Below are 22,916 nucleotides of genomic sequence, written 5' to 3' on the forward strand. Positions count from 1 at the left end.
GCTCAACAGTGCAAGTCAGCCAGTAGCTTACTAGCCAAAAAGGCCAGCTGTTTAGGTCTTGGAGGTTCTTCTCAATTAACAAATGTAATTTCAGACCAGTTTGCTGTGGCTGTTGTTGTTCTTAAATGACTTGAATCAGGGTTTTTGGCAATGGCACAGTGGCTTCTTTTCTCCAGTCATTTTAAGAAGTCAGATAAATCCGTCCATTAGAAGCTAAGACTTGTATTTTTGTACTCAAATTATTATTTCTGCATAAGTTCATTTCTTGATCATATTCCATTTATTAGAAAGAATGTTTTATGAAAGCTATTCTGTATCCTTTGGCAATTCCACGTATCAGCAAATCCTCAAGAAATATTTCATCATGGTCGTTGCTGAGTAAGTATATGCACAGCATTGAGAAAGAAATTGGATGTTCTTTGCACGTATTATTTCATTTTTCAAGTATGTGCTTTCAACCCATCTTTAAAACAAAAACTCCTCTTCTGGGACCCTTAGAATTTTTCTCTTTAAGAATACTTTCCTTACTTTATTAATTTGGTTAAGTCCTTTATATATGACACTATAACTTCCATACTTAGCTTTATCATGATACTTTGTTCAAGTAATTGCAACTGTAGGCATGTTTTTGTCACTTCCCCACAATGGTTGTAAGTTTTTTTAGGTGCAGGGATAATATCACATAAATTTTTGTTTCCCAGTGCCTAGATAAGTACATGGTGCAGAGTAAGCATGAAGAAATATTTATTTATGAATTAATATGGGATTAATGTTGTTCCATTCTTTTCTGAAATTGTTATATATTTCTCATTATATAACTAGAAATGTTCAAATAAAACCTAGAATTACACTCGTGTAAAAGTCTCACATATTTCTTTGACCATCAAAGACTGTAAAATGATAAGGCAAAATCTTACTGTTTAGGTAAAATTACAAGTTTATAATCCATGCTCTGCAAGAAGTCAACTTTTCATACCTGTTATTTGAACTAAACAGATTTTATAGGATATTTTGATTCTGTTTATACCCTATTCCTGTGTCTTTTTCTCTATTTTATATTTAAGGACAAATTATCCCAGTTAAATCTAAAACTATCAGGCAAGCAGATTTACCCATATAAAGCCTGCATTTAAGCCTCCGTTCATTTCCTTTTTTAAACCAAATAATGATAAAAATGTGTTTGCAAGGAAATATCAGTTTCCTCTTCCCATATATATATATATATATAATTTTACTATCTTCAATAAGTGGTTGTGGCTCAAGTGATAGAGCTTGTACCTACCACATGGGAGGACCTGGGTTTCATCCCTGGAACCTCCTGGTGAAAAAGATGAAGAGAAAGCGTGCACACATGGTGAGCCAGTGTCCCGTGCAAGTGAGTCACCCAGCAAGATGATGACACATCAAAAGAGGGACAAGGGAAGAGTCAAGGTGAAGTGCAGCCGAGGTCAGGAATTGAGGTGGCACAATTGACAGGGAACTTCTCTCCCAATCAGAGGTCTCCAGGATGGAATCTTGGTGAATCCTAGAGGAGAGAATACAAGAAGAGAAGACAACACAGTCAGCAAAAACAGGAGGGCAGGAGGAGGGACAGGGGGGAGAAATAAAAAAATAAAATAAAATCTTTCAAAAAAATAGTCAATGGAAAAGGTTGACTAGCTGAGAAGAATATTGGTATAAAAACATCAGGAGAAAACATTTCCTTTTTCTCTCTGACTTGCTTTACTCTCAACTATCTTGTTTATTTTTAACTTATTTTATACTTGTTCATTTTCTATCACTTAAACTAAAATGTAAATGCCATGAGGGCAAGAAAATATGTCTGGAATGTTCATTCCTATATATCCTCAGCCTAAGAGAGTGTGTAGTAAATAGCAGTTACTAAAAAAATTTGTTGAATAAATATTTGTATTGTCCAGCTGGAAATATACCATCATGCAAAAGGTGCTTTCCGACCTTAGTATATCTTTTCAAATTTTGAGTTTGATAATTTTTTCTTAAAATTTTATAATGCTTTCTTTTATATTCTTATTGTACCTTATCATATCTTGATATTTGAAATAAATGAATGCATAAAATGTATATTTAACCAATTTGTTATTGGACTCTCATATCGTCACTTGTTTTTTTATGCACACCAAGGGTCGGTATATTTTGGCCCATGAAATAAATCTGACCTGCAGACCTATTTTATAAATAGTTTTTGTGTTTATTATAACAGCAAATGCCACATCCATTCATTTACAATTGTCTAAGCTGCTTTCACAATTACAAGAGCCACATTGAGACACTGCAACAGAGACGCTATGGCTAGAAAGCCTAAAATATTTTCTATCTGCCCCTTTATAGTGAGAGTGTGCTGACCCCCCTAATACAGTATGGTTGCTTCCTGAGAGTACTGTGAGATGCTATTTCACTATGATTCAGGATTCAGGTAGCATATATCTCATTGTATAAACCAAAATAGTAAGATTAATACTGAAAATTATTGTCTAATTATGCTTTCTTGATTGAATTTACTGATTGTGGATTTGATTGAAGTTTTGATTTTATGGGCATATATTCAGTAAGAGTTAAAATGACTGACCCCAGCTTTCTTAGCTATTTTCCTCTAGAATTTTGTTTTGTTTTCTTCTTCTATAGCCCCCAGATGTATTATTTCTCTGCCTCCTCCTTCTCCTTCCCCTTCTTCCAACATTCCAGAAAATGTCCAATACTTATTTTTGAATAAAACATTTATCTTAGGTTAGTTTTAAATTTACAGAAAAACTGCAAAGATAGTACAGAGTTTTCAGATACCGTATGGCCAATTCACCTAATATGAACATTTTACAATAGTATAGTAAATTTACTCATGGTGAATTAAACTATACTAATACATTATTATTAACTAAAGACCATAGTTTATTCAGATTTTCTTAGTTTCCACCTAATGCCCTTTTAATGCCTCAGGATCCCACCCTGGAAACTGCATTCCATTCAATCATCATGTCTTTTCAAGCTACTCTTTTTTTATGACAGTCTACTTTCAATTTTTAAATGTAATATACATTACTAGTAGCTAAATATCAGAACATTAAGACATGAATTGATTATGTTGCTTTTTTGCATGGGATTTGGTGCTATTGTTCTGTGTAATAAAGAGGGAGTAAAAATGGAGCAATGACCACAAGGATAAAGGAGATGAAGACATTATTTAGAAGCAGAGAAGAATCTGAAACACCACATATATCATAGATGAAATAGAATTGGCAATAAGTTGATCATTTTTTGAAGCTGAGTGTGTGATCACCTATTATACAATTTTCTACATTGTATAAAGTTTATATTCATAAATGAATGTATAAAAGATATCACCCTATGATTCCTACTCCCTTGATGCATCACACTTGATATAACTCAAAACAGCTTGTGCCCAGCGTGATTACAAAGTTTATTTAATTTTCTTCTTTGTTTACTTCTACATAGTTCTTACATCCATATTTTACAATAATTTTTCATTTTGATTCATGAAACTCCATCATTTGTCTCTCAAAATGCTGGGCTCCTTCTTATCACTGAATTGATCATTTTTTGGTCTTAAAATGTTGTTAGTACCCAACATTTAACAAAGTCCATGTCACACCTCACCCACTCCATTAGCCAAATTTTCTCTATTGTGATAAGGTAGAACTGTAGTTTGAGCTATGATTGTTCAATAGGAAGATTAGGGCAGAATAATATTTGCCATGTCCTTATCACAAATGGAAATTAACTGGGCATCTCTATGTCAATTAAAAATTTCTAACTCAGTACACCTAAAGTTTCCAGTTGTGAAAGAGCATTTTATCCACAAGAGCCATCACCTGCCTTCTCGGAACAGGCTTGTGTCTCGGTGTGTACAAGGGTTTGCATTTCTATCAAGTATTACACAAGAAGTGAAGAACTGTGTTTCAAGCTCAAGGAAGTATCTAAAAATAGTTATACTATAAGGTAATACTACTTGTTTCTTAAGTAGGGATAGAATAACGAGGGCGGGGAATGCTGATCACTTCTAAACAAAACTTTAAGAAAAAATATTTACTTTAGGGATAAGAATAATTGAATTTTAGTTTCAACTCTAACACTTATGAGTTTTCTGATTTTGTTGAAGGCACTTGCATTCTGTGCTGCACAATTTTACTTCCAAAATGAAATAAATTATGTATGTTCCTTCCAAGTATAATGCTCCTATATGAAAACTCATTAATTTAAATAGCACTATTTATTTTTATTAAATACTACGATTTTTATGGGGCTCTGGAGACTTTGTAAGATTACTATCTTTACTATTACTATCTACTAAAGATTATTGTCTTTACTATGCACAGGGGAGCTTATTTTTCTTAATGCTGATGGTGTTGATTTTTTGTTATCAGTGATGAGGATGATGATTTATTGTTAAAGATGACGGTGATCATACCAGAGACAAAAGTTGAAATCAAAAGTACTTGGAAAAAGCATATAACAAAATTCATGTCTTCCTCACATTTGGCTAGCAAAGAAATCAATTATTACCAAATCAAGTTAGTCCACTATAAATAGAAAATGATCCATGATGTCATTCAAGACCAGGGATGTAAAATACATTTGGAGGAAAATATCTTAATAGAGGTAAATTTAAAATACCAATTATATATTTACAGCACTTTGAAATAATTGGCTATTATTTTACAAATAAGTGAAATTTATAAAATTAATTTTACCTGGTTTTCCATGAGTCCTCATTTTCATTATTCCCTTTCTTAGTCATGCATCACAGAAATATTTCCAAATTCTCACTTTTCCAAATAATTTCTTTAATCTCACCAGAAGGAAACAAAATTCAGAAAAAATAAACACTCAATTTTATTTTATTCAGGAATCCTTTGTGGAATGATAATTAAGGTTTGTTGCTGCATTACACATACAGTCATAATTAATATGATGGGGTTAATGAGGTTAATGTGTGATCGGAGACCTAGTCACAGCCTGAATATGTATTTTCCACATGAATGCGTAACTCTTTTTCTTTATTATTTTACGATAACTAGAATTTTATGCAAATAAGTCATTAAAAAGTAACTTACTCTGAATCATTTTGTTACTTTTAAATTGTCTTCAAAAACAAGGACCTCTCTTCATCCTTCCCCCTCCCATTTCATTAATTGTCTATAGCAAAGTCACTTATATTTGAGGCAGCTTGGAATATTGAGATGATAATTGGATTTGGAATAAGAAGAATTAAATTTTTTAAACTTTATTTTTAAAGAAGTTTTAGATTACAGAAAAGTTACATCAAAGATATAGGAGATTCCCATATACCCCACTCCCTCCCCTTTCAAAATTTCCCCTATTAACAATCACTGTCATTAGTGTGGTACATTTGTGACAATCGCTGAGCAAATATTGAAGCATTGCTACTACCATGGTCTATAGTTTACATTATGGTTTACACTTTGCACAGTATAATTTTTAAAATTTATAATGGCCTGTATCCATCATTGCAATATTATGCAGGACAATTTCAATGCCCTAAAAATGCCCTATGTTCCCCCTAGTCTTCACTCCCTCTCCCCTCAGAACCTTGGTAACCATTTTTTCTATATCAATGTTGCAAGTTCTTCCATTCCTAGAATAATAATGTTTACTCTGGTTTGTGGTTGCATTCCCCCACTTATGTTTGTTCATTTCTCAAATTGAAGATTTTGAGATGGTGATGCCTGCTTTGCTTCCATTTGAGAGGGGTCTGAGAGCTTATGGGGCAGACAGAAGGAACTGTTTTGCTTGCAGTTGTAGATACTCTTTGTTTTTTGGGAGGGGAAGGGCATTGTCCATCATCCTAATTTTGTTAGTTGACTTGGGTGAGTCCAATGAACTGGTGAGTAGGTGTTGGCTGCAACTCTACTGAGATTCAGGGCTCAATAGGCATATGAACAGACAAAAATTTAAGACCCTGGAACATATATTTAACAGGTCTAGTGATAATTATATGTTCAAATAAAAGGTGTAGAGAATTATGTATAATTTTATTTATATACCAAACTTTAAAAATCATAACAGAGTTAGACTCATTTATAGTTTCCCTATGCATGGCTCTTCTGCTCCTTTTATTTGAACCTATAAGTAACCCTGTACTTGTTAAACATCTGTCCCAGAGACTTAAATTTTTGGTCCATTCATGCCCTGAATCTCAGCAGAGTTGCCACACCTACTGTCCAGTGCATTGGACTCTCCAGGACAACTAACAAGAGTATGAAGATGGACAACGCCCATCCCAAGGAACAGAGAATGTCTGCAACTGCAAGCAAGGTGATTCCATCCATCTGCTCCATGGATCTAAGCCCTCTCTTAATTAGAAACAGAGTGGGCATCACCATCCCCAAATCCCCAAGATTGGGGAATGAACAATGAACTAAGACATTATTATTCTATTATAGAATTATTATTCTAGCCATGGAAGAAGTTTTGTCATTGGTATACAGCCAGTGGCCACCAGAGACTCTGAGAAGAGGGAGAGGGAATACTTCATGTAACATGGGGGCAATTTTGGGTCATTGGAATCCTGTAAGACATTGCAATGATGATATTTTGTCATAACCTGTAAGATTGCACAGGGCAGCGAGTAAACTATAATGTAAACTGTAGTCCATGGTCAGCAGTGATGCTTCAGTGTGTTCTTCAATTGTAACAAATGTACTGCACTAATGAAAGATGTTATTAATGTGGGAAATTATGGAAGAGGGAGGGTATGGGGCATACAGGAATCCTCTACATTTTTTTATGTATAATAACATTTATGTAATCTAAAGCTTCTTAAAAAATAAAATTTAAAAATAAAAAATAAATAAAAATCATAAGAAAAGACTAATATGAAACAAAAGTAATTCATGTTATAATTTTAAAAATGTATTCATGGGGGGTATATGTATGGAAATGGCCAGTTGAATTTTAAAAATGTTTGTCCCATGTAGTGGAAAGGCCATGACTCATTTTCACTTGAATAATCTTTCACCAGAGACGAGTGAATTTCATAATTGTAATTTTGAACAGGCAAAGCATGACACTTCTACATGAAGGCAACAGAGGGGATCTCCACTAATCACAGAGACAGAGAAAACTGTGAGTCCTCTATTGCCTATGTCTTCCTCTCTCAGTATCCTGAGGTAAATGTTAGAAACTATTTAATTAAATCAGTGACATTCGGTTTATTTTGCTTCATCCGGAAAGCAGACATGAAAATAACTCCACTATCATGTTGGTATATATGATACAACTAGTAGAAATTATTGGACTACCAACCTTTTCATGTTATGAAAAAAAATGATGTAGAAAAATGTCTTTATCATTATAAAGACGAATGAGGGGAGTATATGTGGCTCACGCTATTGAGCGGCTGCTTTCCCCTTGGGAGCTCCCAGGTTGGGTCCCCGGTGCCTCCTAAAACAAAAACAAACAACAAACAAACAAATGAGAAAACCAACTCAGGGGAGCCAACATGGCTCAGTGGTTGAGTGCTGGCTTCCCACATACCAGGTCTTGGGTTCTATCTCCTGCCCCAGTACCAAAGACAAGTGAGACAAGAGTTCCTAAGGGATCCCCAGAACAAATACTTCTAAGGAAGAGAAAACAGAAGTGGAAAACAGAAGAGGAAGGAAAGAAAAATGTCCTCTAGAGATACGTTTCTAAACTTTATAGAAGAGATGACTCAATTGCTATTTACAGATTATCAGATTAGTAAATTTTTAAAAATGCAAATAATATTCAGTGCTGAGCAAAGTCTGAGCAAACAGGCATTTACGTTTATTCTTGGTACTGTGTAAATTGGTTGAACCTCTTTTACTGAAATTTTCAGTCATCACAAAAATTTCAAAGGCACATGCCTTTGACTCATCGATTACCTTTGGGGATATTTCTCCTAGAGAGGTACTCAGAAATGCGCACAAAGTGACAAATGATTTAACTATCTGTTAGAAAAAAATTAAAGTCTGTCAATAATCAGATTTTAATCCCTCTGTCAATGGAGGATAGTATAGCCAGCTGTTTTATAAAAATGAGATAGCTTTATAAGTCAAGATATGGAATGACCACTGGTACGTTTTCTTACATGAAAAAAGTTCATAGAATATTTTGTATAGTTTCTTAAACATATGTTTTTAAATGTGGCTTAGAGGAACTGACTGCCAATATTTGTTATTATATCTGAACAGAAAAATATAAATAACTGTGATTTATTTTAAGGTCTACGTTTGTGGTTTGTTCCTAACCTATCCCACAGGATCATTCATCTATCACATTTTCCTTTGCCCAACACCAAGACATTCTTATATTCTAACCAATTCAGCAAAAAAACTCTTAGGGCCTAAATATAGGAAAGAGGGAATGGAGCAGAGCAAGCAACAATACTGTATAACTTGAGTGCTTATTTGCTAAGTACTATGCAAGGTATTATACCCACTTTCTAGGTCAGAAGACCTAAGCAGAGGGGTTTAGTATTTTATGTTATTTTATTTTAAGTTTTAGCAGCTTTATTGAGATATAATAGACATACAATAAATTGTACACATTTAAAATGTACAATTTGCTAAACTAGACCTAAGTATACACCCACAAAACCATCAATGTCATCAAGATAATTAATATTTCTATCACCTGCAAACTTCCTCTTGTCTTTTCTGAGATTCTTCTTGGTTGTCCCTCCCTGCCTACCTCTCCCTGTCTTCAGGCAACTGATCTGCTTTCTATCATTATAAATTAGTTTGCAATTTATAGAAGTTAACATGAATGGAGTCAGACAGTATATCCTTATTTCCATGTCTGGCTTATTTCATTCAGTATAATTATTAGGAGATTCAGTCATCTTATAAAATGTATAAAGAGTTAATTTCTCTTATTTCTGGGAAGCATTTCATTTATGGATAAAGCACAATTTGTTTACATTTTCATCTTTTGATGGATGATTGCATGGTTAACATTTGCTGACTGTTACTAATCAAGCTGCTTGCTTTGAATATTTGTGACCAGGTCTTTGAACATATGCTTCCATTTTTCTTGTTTATTACCTAGGAGTAGAATGGCTAGATCATATGATAAGACTAAGTTAAACTCGTAAGAAACTGCCACACTGTTACCTAAAGCCACTGTGCCATTTACATTCCCAATATGCCAGATTTTTAAACAGTCATTATCACTTAAGAGATTTAAATAATCAGGAAAAAACCTTCTGGGAGCTTCCATGACTGATGAGTGCCGTGCAAGGAGGGTGGTATGTTCTGACTCTACAGGGAGACGGCACAGAAGCTTGTGTTTAAGGTCCTCCCAGACCTTGCCCTATGCATCTCTTCCTTTGACTTCTTCTCATGTATAAGCTTTTACTATAATAAAGCTAAAACTGAGAAAGGCTCTAGAGAATGAGGGACCGGATTGAAAGACAATGTATGAAGAAGAGATGGGCTCCAGCTGAGAGTCCCATTAAGACCCCAGATGAAGCCCCAGTGAAGCCACCTGTTGAACCATCACAGCCATCCCCGTGAAGCAAAGAATAGGCATCTCCAAGGAACTCTGACAAAATTCCTGACTCACAGGATGATGAGAAATACATTATTTATATTTTTTAAATTAATGTATTTACTAATGATGTTAGCATTTCTGGTACACTTCATTCCATTTGTCAATCCATATTTCCATCTGGTATGGTATCACTTCTGCCTTAAGGATTTCTTTTAACATTTCTTGTCATCTGGTTCTGCTGATGATTAATTATTTCAGCTTTGTATGCAGGAGATGTCTTTATTTCCACTTAATTTTAAATAGATATTTCAACTTAAATTTTGATAGCATAGACTTCTAGGTTGACAAGTTGGGTTTTCCTTTTTTCTTTCAGTACTTTGAACAGTTTTTCCTCATTTTCTTCTTCTCTGAGAAGTATGATGTCACCCTTATCTATGCTCCTCTGAATGTAACTTGTCTTTTTCTTCTCTGGCTGCTTTACTAATTTTTCTTTTTCACTGGATTTGAAAAAATCAGTTTTAATTTGCCTTGGTTCAGTGTTCTTCATCTTTCTTAGACTAAGCTTTTGATTGAGGCTCTTGGACCTATGACTTTTTATCTTTGAAGAAAATTATAAAATTTACTAACATTATTTCTTCAAATATTTTATTTCCTTTTCCCTCTTTTTTTCCTTCAGAGATTCCAATTATATGTACATTAATCTCATTGAAAATGAGGCAGAGCTCACTGATACTCTGTTCATTTTTCTTTTCTGGTTATGTTTCATTTTTGGATAATTTCTATCATCATGAATTCAAGTTCACTAATGTTCTCTTCTGCAGTCTCTAATCTTCCATTATTCTATCAAGTGTATATTTCATCACAGATGTTGTAGTTTTCATTTCTATAAGTTCATTTGGCTAGAATTTTAAAATATTTAACCTGTCTTTATTTAATTTTTGAATGTGTAGAATGCATTCACTGTAATATGTTTAATGCCCTTTCTGATAATTCTAACATCTGTGCTAGTTGTGTGTCAGTTTTGATTGATTATGGTCATGTTATTTTGATTTTTGCTTTCCACATAGTTTTTTTGAATTCCATACATCATGAATTTTACCTTCTTTGGTACTACATTTTTTAAATTCATTTTTATTTTTTATTTTATTTTAAAATAAGCGTTAGATTACGTAAGTGTTACCTCAAAAATATGAGGGAATCCTATATACCCCATACCCATCCCCTTCCACACTTTCCCCCACTAAGGACATCTTTAGTTAGTTTGATACATTTGTTATAACTGATGAGCACATATTGAAGCACTGCTACTAACCATGGTCTATAATTTACATTATGGTGTACACTTTGCACTGCACAATTTTATAGGTTTTCACAAAATGTATAATGGCCTGTATCTGTCATTGCAATGTCATGCAGAATAAATTCCAATGCCCCAAAATTGTCCCATATCACACCTATTCTCTCTCCCTCCACTCAGAAGCTCAACCTTAGAAGTTCTTCCATTACTAGAATAATAATAAGTTACTTTTTTCCATAGTTGCATTCCCCTCTTATATTTATTCATTCTCAATCTTGAGGATTTGGAAATGGTGATGCTCACTCCGCTTCAGATGGGGCAGATGGGTGGAACTGTCTTGCAGTTATAGATACTCTCTGCTTTTTGGAGAGTGGGTGTTGTCTATCATCATCCTTTTGTTAGTGTCCTGTGCGAGTGAGATGAATTGGAGAGTAGGTGTGGATGCAATTCTGTTGAGATTCAGGGTTCAATTGGCATATGAACAGCCAGAAGACTTAAGTCTCTGGGACACATCTTTAAAGGGTATAGTACTAAATATAGGAAAATTGTAAATGAGTCCAACTCTCATACATTGGGGGAATAGGTTATCATATAGTGCAAGGTAAGGCCCACTGATGCTACATATTATTTATTCCTAAAAAAATCTTTGCACTTTTTTTTCTGGGATGCTCCTAAGTGACTTGGAAACAGTTTGACCTGTTTAGGTTTCACTTTTAAATATTATTAGGCAGAATGTTTAGTCGAGGGTTAATTATTCATCGCTACTGAGGCAAGAACACTTCTAACTAATCTACCCAGTCTGGTGAATTATGAAGTTTCACACTACAGCTGGAGAGAAAAAGCATTATTCCATAGCCTGTGTAAATGCCAGGTGCTGTACCCTCTAAAACTTTTAGATTGTTCTTTCTCCAGCCTTGGCTAGTTTCTGCACACCCATGCACTGATGAGCACTTTGCTGAATTCTCAACTGGGACTTTCTGTATGTCTCCAATTTTTTTTCTCTATTCAACTCTCTTGTCTCTAATTCTCTGGTCTGAGAAATCTAGCCACCTCTGTCTCTCCAGAACCGTAGGTATTCCATGTATTCAGTTTCTACAGCGTTCTCTTTTAACCGCTTAACTATGCAACCCAACTCCACACACTAGGACTAAATGGCAATAATGTGGTAACCATAGAGTTTATAAAGGAAAACTTAATTTGGATTTGAATGCAAAAGTAGCTCTCCAAAATGGGCATTTCTGTCATTTGAATAAGCTGACCTATTACCACACTATTCAGTAATTTCCTCATTCTAGTACAAGGATCAAGAATAATACCTGTGGTTTGTCACAGCCATTTTCCCTTTTCCTTCAGTCTCTTAATATCATAGGTGATATTGTGACAGTTTTTATTTACATCAAGTATACTTTAATTGTTTGAGTTTCTAACTCTTTAATAAATGATAAAATACAACATCATTATTAATATTAGATTAATTAGGAGCTTCCACTCTGTCAGGCTCTTTTAAGCTCTTTTGTACACTTAAAAACCTTAGATGGTCAGTATTACAGACTAATTTTATGGTGAAGGGACTGAGTTGTAGAGAGTGTAATAATTCACATATGGCCATAAAATTTGCAACTTACAATAGGGATTCAGATATAGGTTTTTCTGACTGTAGAACCAGAACTATTCAATGGTGTTTTAGTTTCCTGGTTGCTAAAGCAAATACCATGCAATGGGCTGGCTTAAACAATGGGAATTTATTGGTGCAAGGTTTGGAGGCTAGAAGAATTCAAGATCAAGGCATCCTCATGGCCATACTTTCTTTCCACAGACTGGCATTTTCGGATTGTCTGCTGGGAATCCTTGGTCCTGTGCTCCTCTGTCACATGGCAATGTCCATCATAATCTTTCCCTTTTCTTCTGGATTCAATTGACTTCTGCTTCTGGCTGCTCCTTCTGTGTCTTCTTTCTCTCTCTGTGACCTTCACTATAAGGCCTTGAGTAATAGAATTAAATCCCATCCTGGGGCACACCTTATCTGAGGTAACTTCATGAAAAGGTCCTGTTCACAAGGATTCTCACCCACAGGAATGGATTAAGGTTAATAACACGTTTTTCTGGGTACCTCACTCCAAACCACCACAAAGGGTTTAAAAATTACTCTTACTTTTTCACTGACGTTATTGGCTTTGCCACTTTAGTGGTTAACTTGCAGCAATCAAAACATTTCTCCCTTGTGTTCATTAGAACAGGAAATGCATACCTTCCCACTAATCATATATTTGCAATTTGGAGGCCACAATATCTCCTAGAATTGTTCTGGGATGTCCTCATTTCTGCCTGGATTGAGATTTCATCATTGACACAAACAAAAATGTATTCTTTCAAACACTAATATAATTTTGAATCATAGTCTCTCAATATTTTCCCCTACTGCAAAAGTTTCTTTTGAGAGCAACTGCAAAGTTTCTTTTGAGAGTAACTGCAAAAGTTTCTTTTGAGAGCAAAACAACTAGCATACTAGATTTCTGTTAATGTATATAATATATATTGAGTGTTACTCAAATTTCAGGAACTAGACAGAGGTGCCTAGTCGATCATGATTAAGAGATAATTAAAACATAACTCCTACAAGAGTTTCACAACCCAGTCAGAGATATAGAGATAAACAAATAGGCATAATCCAAGGTTATCAGTACTCTGGCAGGAGTGTGATTTGTGTGGTGTGGGAGAAGGGATGTAGAAAGTGAGGAACCACATGAAGAAAGTGAGATTAGAAAAGACAAGGCTCTAATGTGCTTAGATTGTGACCCACTAAATAAGGTACTAAAAATCTTATATTTTTCTCCCTATAGAGTTCAGATGGTTCTATGGAACCTTTTTAAATACAGATACCATCAGAATATGGTTCTTTCCATCTGTTCCTGGCAGAAAACAAATCATGATTCATTGTCTTAATCATAAATCTCCAATTTACTCAAGATCCCAGAGTAAAATACAGATACAGAAATAGCTATCTATGTGGAATACCTATTCATGCAAACTCATACACACATACCTCAAATATATATATTTGAGGATTTCACACATTTTTTATTTTCCTTATAAAGTAAAATTGCATATATATGAAGAAGATTGTTCATTTTTGCACAAAGCATGCCACTTGTTGTATTCTAAGTTGCATCTTGAATTCATTTCTAATCTATTTGTTCTACATAAAGCATTTTAAAACTTTCATTTCAGTCAGGTATATAGATGAAGAGAGTCTAGTCTTTCTGAACTAACCTATTGCTAAAAAATTAATATAATATAAAATATTATGCAATGTAATACCTTTACTCCCTGACTTAACAATATTTTGCTTACATGTGAATTAAGAAGATCCAGGAAGCAGACTTGGCCCAGTGGTTAGGGCGTCCATCTACCACATGGGAGGTCTGCGGTTCAAACCCTGGGCCTCCTTGACCCATGTGGAGCTGGCCCATGTGCTGTGCTGATGCACGCAAGGAGTGCTGTGCCCCACAGGGGTGTTCCCCACGTAGGGGAGCCCCACGCGCATGGAGTGCACCCTGTAAGGAGAGCTGCCCAGCATGAAAGAAAGTGCAGCCTGCCCAAGAACGGCGCCGCACACACAGAGAGCTGACACAACAAGATCACACAACAAAAAGAAACACAGATTCCCACACCGCTGGCAACAACTGAAGCAGACAAAGAAGAATATGCAGCAAATAGACACACAGAACAGACACCTGAGGCGGGAGGGGGAAGGGGAGAGAAATAAATAAATAAATCTTTAAAAAAAAAAAAAGGAAGATCCAGGCATGATTCTAAAATCTCCTTTATTATTATAATTTAAGTACCTATATTGCAAGTTAAATATATATTATTTCATTTAGACATTATTGCCTGAATAAAGTCATGCATATAATTTGTCCTTCTCTCTCATCTAGGCTAACAATGATTGAAATGCAAAATGGCACCTGTGCTGTCTATGGCTCAAGCTTTAAAGGCTATACCGAAAACTGTTTAATTCCAAACACATATATCTGCATGCAGAGGAATTTGTAAGATGTTTATGGTTTAGAAATTATAAAAGATACAGAAGACACAAAGCCATTCTCTGAATGTTGTCCGTGAAGAAAAAAATAAGAAAATTTTTATAAATGATCTATCCATATGTGTCATCTCCTAAAAAGCAATTTTGTAGGCAAAGACAGTTAACAATTAATAAACTTTCTTCTATCAAAAAGGGGTTGTTTTGTTTCATTTGTTTTTAATTTTAAGTAACGTATATATTCATTTTTAAAATTTTCTAAACTTTAGAAGATTCCAAGGGTTGATATAAATTTGAGGCTATGATAATATTAAATATGTACAGATATGAAACTGTTTTGCTTTCAGAAGTTTTATGCCTCCAAACATTTGAAAATTAATAAACTTACATAGGGTTCATTATATTGCATTTTCCATGTTCAAAATTTCCAAAAAATTTTGAAAAATCTACAGATACACCATCAAAATTTCAACATGCTACTAGCAATTTAATAAAGCCAAAGCCATATTTTCTAGAAATTGAGTTACTCTATGCAAAAAGAATATGGCATTTTTTACATAAAGAATAGAAACTAAAGAACAGAGTTTGAAGTGGTTGTATAATGCTTATGGAAGAATTTACATTTGAGTTGAAATCTGTTGAATTAGTAGAAATTACCTAGACAGATTGTTAGGTGAATAGAATTACTTGCAAATGTGCAGAAAAAAAGAAACTGTGACTCCAAAGAAAGCTGATTTGAGGGGAGCAGAATGATGGATTGGGTGAGGCACAAAACAAGTGATGGAGAGGGAGGCAGAGCTAAATTATAATGAGCTTTGTATGACTTAGCAGTAATTTTGTATTTTATTCTAAATGCAATTGGAAATTAGTGGGTTTTATGTAATAAATAGGGCGCGAAGGTACAGAGTGAACAGCTGATTAGGGGAGACTTAGTGGAAAATTCCACGGAGAAAAGTATTTATTTTTTTAATGTAGTCAATCAAGGATAAAGGAATGTGTTAGGCCAAACAAGTTTTAAAATTATTTTGAAAAATAGTAATGTTCACCATCCAGAATTAACCAAAACTTAACATTTAGTCAAATTTGCTTTAGGATTTTTTGTGAAATATTTAAATTATAGAAAGAATGCCAAAAAAACACACAGAAAAATATTAACAAGCACTCAGAAAACTTTTGCCATATTTGCTTCTGTTTCTGGAATTACGGTGGGGAAGATAGCCTAAAATTCTTTCCACTGAAAATAACAAAAAAAGTTTTAAAATATATTGCAATTTATCAAAACATTGCTAAACTAAAAGGTAGGATGAAAAGCAACCACTGAAACTAGCTTCCATTCTGAGGGTTTATATGAAACTTAAGGAATCTGAGTTCTGTTTTTATGGTTGGCATCTATGGGCACTAGGAAAACAAAGGAAAGCCTAGGGACCAAAGAACCTGAAGAGTTGAATATAACTTATCTTTCTAAAACTGTGATGTCCAAAGGCTGAAAATTCATATGAGAAATAACACGTGCAGTCCAAAGTAAAGGAAGTAGTAACACTTGTGAGCCTTAACCTTTGAAGAGATAGACTGAAAAATAAAAATATTCATTGAGCATTTGTAACCACAAATGAGCCCCTTGGTAAAGGTTGCAGCCCAAAGTCTAACCAAAGTTAAATCCAAAAGAATTGCAGGCAAAATATATCTAAAATGGTTCTAGGTTAATAGTCTATAGTAACCTATTACAAATACTAATGCCTAATGAAGGAAAGCAACTTTTACTCTGTTCTCAAATTACTTTGACAAATTGACAAATAAACTTCCTAAGACTGTGACTCAAAATAAAAAAAAAAAAAAAGGACAACACAAAACAGAACACCATGATTTAAAGCCAGCAGAGAGAGGCAAGATGGCGGCTGAGTGAACTTCCCGGTTACTAGCTCCTGGGGGGAATCGGCTGGGAGACGTTGGAGACTCTTTGGGACCCGGCTGTTTTGGGATTTTTCCTGGTCCGGAGGTGTCTGGACATCGATTTGGAGGGAAGGTAACAGAGAGGATCCGTCTGTGAAATATACACGGAGATCCCAGCTACATGTGGAGGATTCCCTCCTTGGGTAGGCGGAGCCGAGGCAGCTAGCACCGCGCCAAGCCCCGGCGGGCGGCGGCCAGGGTAGCCTAGCTGGGCCGCGGTGAGCAGCGGACGGGAGAGCCGAGCCACGCTGCGCTGCGGCAGGCGGCGGGCGGGGGAACCAAGCCCAGCAGAGCCCAGCCGAGCCCAGCTGAGCCGCGGCTGGTGGGGGGGCCGAACCCAGCCGAGCTCGGTCGAGCCCAGCTGCGCCGCGGCGGGCGGCGAGCGTGAGAGCCCGGTGGCGCTGCGCCTCGGCGGGTGGCGGGCGGGGAAGCCGAGCCCAGCCGGGCCCAGCCGGGCCCAGCCGAGCCCAGCCGAGCCGCGGCGGGCGAGGGAGCCGAGCCCAGCCGAGCCTGGCGGCAGGGTTTCTGTTCTTTGTTTTTTGTTTTTATTTCTTTATTTTTTTATTTTTTTATTTTTTATTTTTTTGTTGTTGTTGTTGTTGTTTTGTTTTGTTTTTAATCCTCTCTTTCTTGTCCCCAATATTCTTCTTATACTAGTTTATCTTAACAATACAATAGGTCCTACAGGAAATACCTCACATTTGCTGGGTTTCCTCACCCTCCACTGCCTCATTTCTCTGTGAATAGATTTAGCCTATCTACACTATCCCCTTTCCCGTACAACTTGATATCCTCCACCATCTGCTATCTCTCCTATATTCCATCTCCCTTTCTTTGATCCACAAAGTGTCTAACACTTAATTTCTAATACCTTTGTTTAGTTTTCCATCTGGTATTCGTCCCTGAAACTATTACCTTTCTTTTCTCTTTCCCTCTCTCACGAAAACAATAGCCTCTTAGTACATACCACATTCCTCCCATATTCAGTCATCTACCTCATTATAGGTACTTTCTTACTACTATAACTCTACACAATTTACATGATCTAACCTCCATCCTCCCAGAACTCATATTGTTGCTTTGTTAACATATATCACCAATACTACGTCACAATTTTTCCTTCCTTACACAATTGCCTTTCCCCAGCACTAATACTTTCCTTTAAAGTGAGCTTAACTAGCAATAAGAAATTGGAATAAGAAGAACAAAGTGACAAAGAGAAGATATAACATTTACGCAAAAACAACAGCTAATTAATCTCCAAGACTAGACAAAGAAGCTAAGGAACTGATTAAACCCGTCAAGAAAAAATGTTGACAAGACAGCAACAAAAATCTACAAACCAAACCAGTAATCAGGAAAACATGGCTGAATCCAATCAACAAACTAAAAATCAGGAAGGGGGGCAGGACTTCGCACAAGCAATGAAAGATCTCAGAACATTTATCACCGACAAATTTGATGAAGTAATGAAAGAGGTTAACAGCATGAAGACAACACTTGGAGGGGAAATTGCAGACATGCACAAAAAAATAACAGATATGATGGAAATGAACACCACAATTCAAGAAATCAAAAATACACTTACAGCAAATATCAGCAGACTAGAAGAGGCAGAGCAGAGAATTAGTGATATGGAAGACAGTGCATTGGAAATCAAACAGATAGTAGAAGTGGTCAATAAAAAGGTAGAAAAAATCCAGATAGGACTTAGGGACCTGGATGATAACGCAAAACGCTCAAACATACATATTATAGGCATTCCAGAAGGAGAAGAGAAGGGAAAGGGGTCAGAAGGAGTGTTGCAGGAAATAATGAATGAAAACTTCCCAAATCTACTGAAAGAGACAGATGTACATATCCAAGAAGCACAGCGCACTCCACTGGTCATAAACCCCAACAGGCCCACCCCAAGACATATACTTGTCAAATTATCCAATGCTCAAGACAAAGAAAAAATTCTAAAAGCAGCAAGAGAAAAGAAAACCATCACATACAAGGGAAACTCCATAAGATTAAGTGCCGATTTCTCATCTGAAACAATGGAGGCAAGAAGGCAGTGGTATGATATAGTCAAGGTACTAAAGGAAAAAAATTTCCAACCAAGAATACTCTATCCAGCTAAACTAGCATTCAAAAATGATAGAGAGTTCAAAATATTCACAGATAAACAGAAACTGAAAGAGTATATCAACAAGAAACCTCCCCCTTCAAGAAATTCTTAAGGGAGTTCTGCAGGAAGAAAGGAAAAAACAGGACAATCAGAGATGGAGGAGAGTGTAAAAGCAACAAGAAAGATAAAAATAGAAGGGGAAAATAAAATAATACAAACAAAATATAACAAACACAAATCCAACCAAAATATGGCTACAATAAATAACTCTCTAAACGTAATAACACTGAATGTCAACGGATTAAACTCACCTATCAAAAGATTCAGACTGGGACACTGGATAAGGAAATACGATCCATCTATATGCTGCCTACAAGAGACACATCTTAGACCCAGAGACTCATGGAGGTTGAAAGTGAATGGCTGGAAAACAATCATACAAGCAAACAACAACCAAAAAAAGGCAGGAGTAGCTATATTAATATCAGACAAAATAGACTTTAAATGCGAAACAATTGTGAGAGACAAAAGGATACTATATTTTAGTGAAAGGGACAATCTGTCAAGAAGATCGAACAATCATAAATATTTATGCTCCTAACAAGGGCGCCTCTAAATATGTGAGGCAAACGCTGGAAAAACTAAGTGAAAGAATAGATGCATCTACAATTATAGTGGGGGATTTTAATACACCACTATCAACTCTGGACAGAACATCTCAAAAGAGAATCACTAAAAGAAACAAAACATTTGAACAGTATATTAGAAGAGCTGGATCTAATAGACATATATAGATCATTACACCCAAACACAGCAGGATATACATTTTTCTCAAGCGCACATGGAACATTCTCCAAGATTGACCATATGCTAGGCCACAAAGAAAGGCTTAATGAATTCAGAAAGATCGAAATCATACAAAACAATATCTCTGACCACAGTGGAGTGAAGCTGGAAATTTGCAAGGGACAGAGACCCAGACTTCACATGACAATTTGGAAATTAAACAGCACACTCTTAGAAAAACAGTGGGTCAAAGAGGTAATCTCAAAAGAAATCAATGACTACCTTGAAACAAATGATAATGATAACACAACATACCAAAATTTATGGGATGCAGCAAAAGCAGTACTGAGAGGGAAATTTATAGCCATAAATTCATATATCAAAAAAGAAGAAAGAGCAAAAATTGGAGAACTAACTGCACTTTTGATGGAATTAGAAAAACAACAACAAAGTAACCCAACAGGAAGAAGAAGGAAGGAAATAACAAAGATAAGAGCAGAACTAAATGAAATAGAAAATAAGAAAGCACTTGAAAAAATAAACAAGACCAAGAGCTGGTTTTTTGAGAAGATCAACAAAATTGACAAATCCTTTGGCGAGACTAACAAAGAAAAAAAGAGAAAAGATGCAAATACACAAAATAAGAAATGAGAAAGGTGATATCACCACTGACCCCACAGAAATAAAGACTATCATAAGAGGATACTTTGAAAAACTATATTCCAACAAAAATGACAATTTAGAGGAAATGGACAAATTCCTAGAAACACATAAGCAGCCCATACTGATGAAAGAAGAAATCGATGATCTTAACAGACCAATCACAAGCAAAGAGATAGAATCAGTCATTAAAAATCTCCCAAATAAGAAGAGCCCAGGGCCAGACGGCTTCACAGGTGAATTCTACAAAACATTCCAGAAAGAACTAACACCAATCCTGTTGAAACTATTCCAAAAAATTGAAACAGAAGGAACACTGCCTAATTCCTTTTATGATGCCAACATTACCCTAGTACCAAAGCCAAACAAACACACCACAAGAAAGGAAAATTACAGACCAATTTCTCTAATGAACCTAGACGCAAAAATACTTAACAAAATACTTGCTAATCATATTCAACAACACATTAAACGAATTATACACCATGACCAAGAGGGATTTATTCCAGGTATGCAAGGATGGTTCAACATAAGAAAATCAATCAATGTAATACACCATATAAACAGATTGAGAGAAAAAAACCACACGATTATATCTATAGATGCAGAAAAGGCATTTGACAAAATACAACACCCCTTCCTGATAAAAACACTCCAAAAGATCGGAATACAAGGAAACTTTTTGAACATGATAAAGAGTATATATGAAAAACCTAAAGCCAACATTGTTTACAATGGCGAAATCCTGAAATCCTTCCCTCTAAACTCAGGAACAAGACAAGGATGCCCATTGTCTCCGCTCCTATTTAACATTGTCTTGGAAGTACTTGCTCGAGCACTGAGACAAGAACCAGATATAAAAGGCATTCAAATTGGAAGGGAAGAAGTCAAAATTTCATTATTTGCAGATGACATGATCCTATATATAGAAAACCCTGAGAGATCTTCAACAAAGCTCCTAGAACTCATAAATGAGTTTAGCAAAGTCGCAGGTTATAAGATCAATGCGCAAAAATCAGTAGCATTTCTGTACACCAATAATGAGCAAGATCAGGAGGAAATCAAGAAACAAATATCATTCACAATAGTAAATAAAAAAATCAAATACTTAGGAATAAATTTAACTAAAGAGGTAAAAAACTTATACATCGAGAACTATACAAGATTGTTCAAGGAAATCAAAGAAGACCTAAATAAATGGAAGAATACTCCCTGTTCATGGATAGGAAGACTGAATATTATTAAGATGTCTATCCTACCAAAACTGATCTACACATTCAATGCAATCCCAATAAAAATCAACACAGCCTTCTTTAAGGAACTAGAAAAACTAACTATGAAATTTATTTGGAATAGAAAGAGGCCCCGAATAGCCAAAGACATATTGAAAAAGAAAAACGAAATTTGAGGAATCACACTTCCTGACTTCAAAACATACTACAAAGCTACAGTAGTGAAAACAGCATGGTACTGGCATAAGGAGAGACACACAGACCAATGGAATCGAATTGAAAGTTCAGATATAGAACCTCATGTATATAGCCATATAATATTCGATAAACCCACCAAACCCTCTCAACTGGGAGAGAACGGCCTATTCAACAAATGGTGCCTGGAGAACTGGATAGCCATATGTAGAAGAATGAAAGAGGATTACCATCTCACACCTTATACAAAGATCAACTCAAGATGGATCAAAGACCTAAATATAAGAGCCAAGACCATAAAGACCTTAGAAAGCAGTGTAGGGAAACATCTACAGGACCTTGTAATAGGAAATGGCTTCATGAATATCACACCAAAAGCACGAGCAGCAAAAGAACAAATAGATAAATGAGACTACCTCAAAATTAAAGCCTTCTGCACCTCAAAGGAGTTTGTCAAGAAAGTAAAAATGGAACCCACACAATGGGAGAAAATATTTGGCAACCATATATCTGATAAGAGACTTATAACTTGCATATATAAAGAACTCATATATCTTGAAAACAAAAAGATAAACAACCCATTTAAAAAATGGGAAAAAGATTTAAACAGACACTTCTCCAAAGAAGAAATACAAATGGCTAAAAAGCACATGAAAAAATGCTCCAAATCTCTAGCTATCAGGGAAATGCAAATCAAAACTACAATGAGATACCATCTGACTCCCATAAGATTGGCAGCCATGAAAAAAACAGTAGAATACAAATGCTGGAGAGGATGTGAAGAACGGGGAACACTCATCCATTGCTGCTGGGAATGCAGAAGAATCCAACCATTCTGGAGGACAGTTTGGCGGTTTCTCAAAAAATTATCCATAGATTTGCCATATAACCCAGCAATACCACTGCTGGGTATAAACCCATCAGATCTGAAAACAAGGACACAAACCGATATATGTACACCAATGTTCATAGCAGCATTGTTCACTATCGCCAAAAGTTGGAATCAATCCAAATGTCCATCAACAGATGAGTGAATCAATAAAATGTGGTATATACACACAATGGAATACTACTCAGCTGTAAGAACCAATACACTACAATCGCACGTGATAACATGGATGAATCTTGAGAATCTTA

This window comes from Dasypus novemcinctus, chromosome 20 (assembly GCF_030445035.2).
Source record: "Dasypus novemcinctus isolate mDasNov1 chromosome 20, mDasNov1.1.hap2, whole genome shotgun sequence".
Lineage (NCBI taxonomy): Eukaryota > Metazoa > Chordata > Mammalia > Cingulata > Dasypodidae > Dasypus > Dasypus novemcinctus.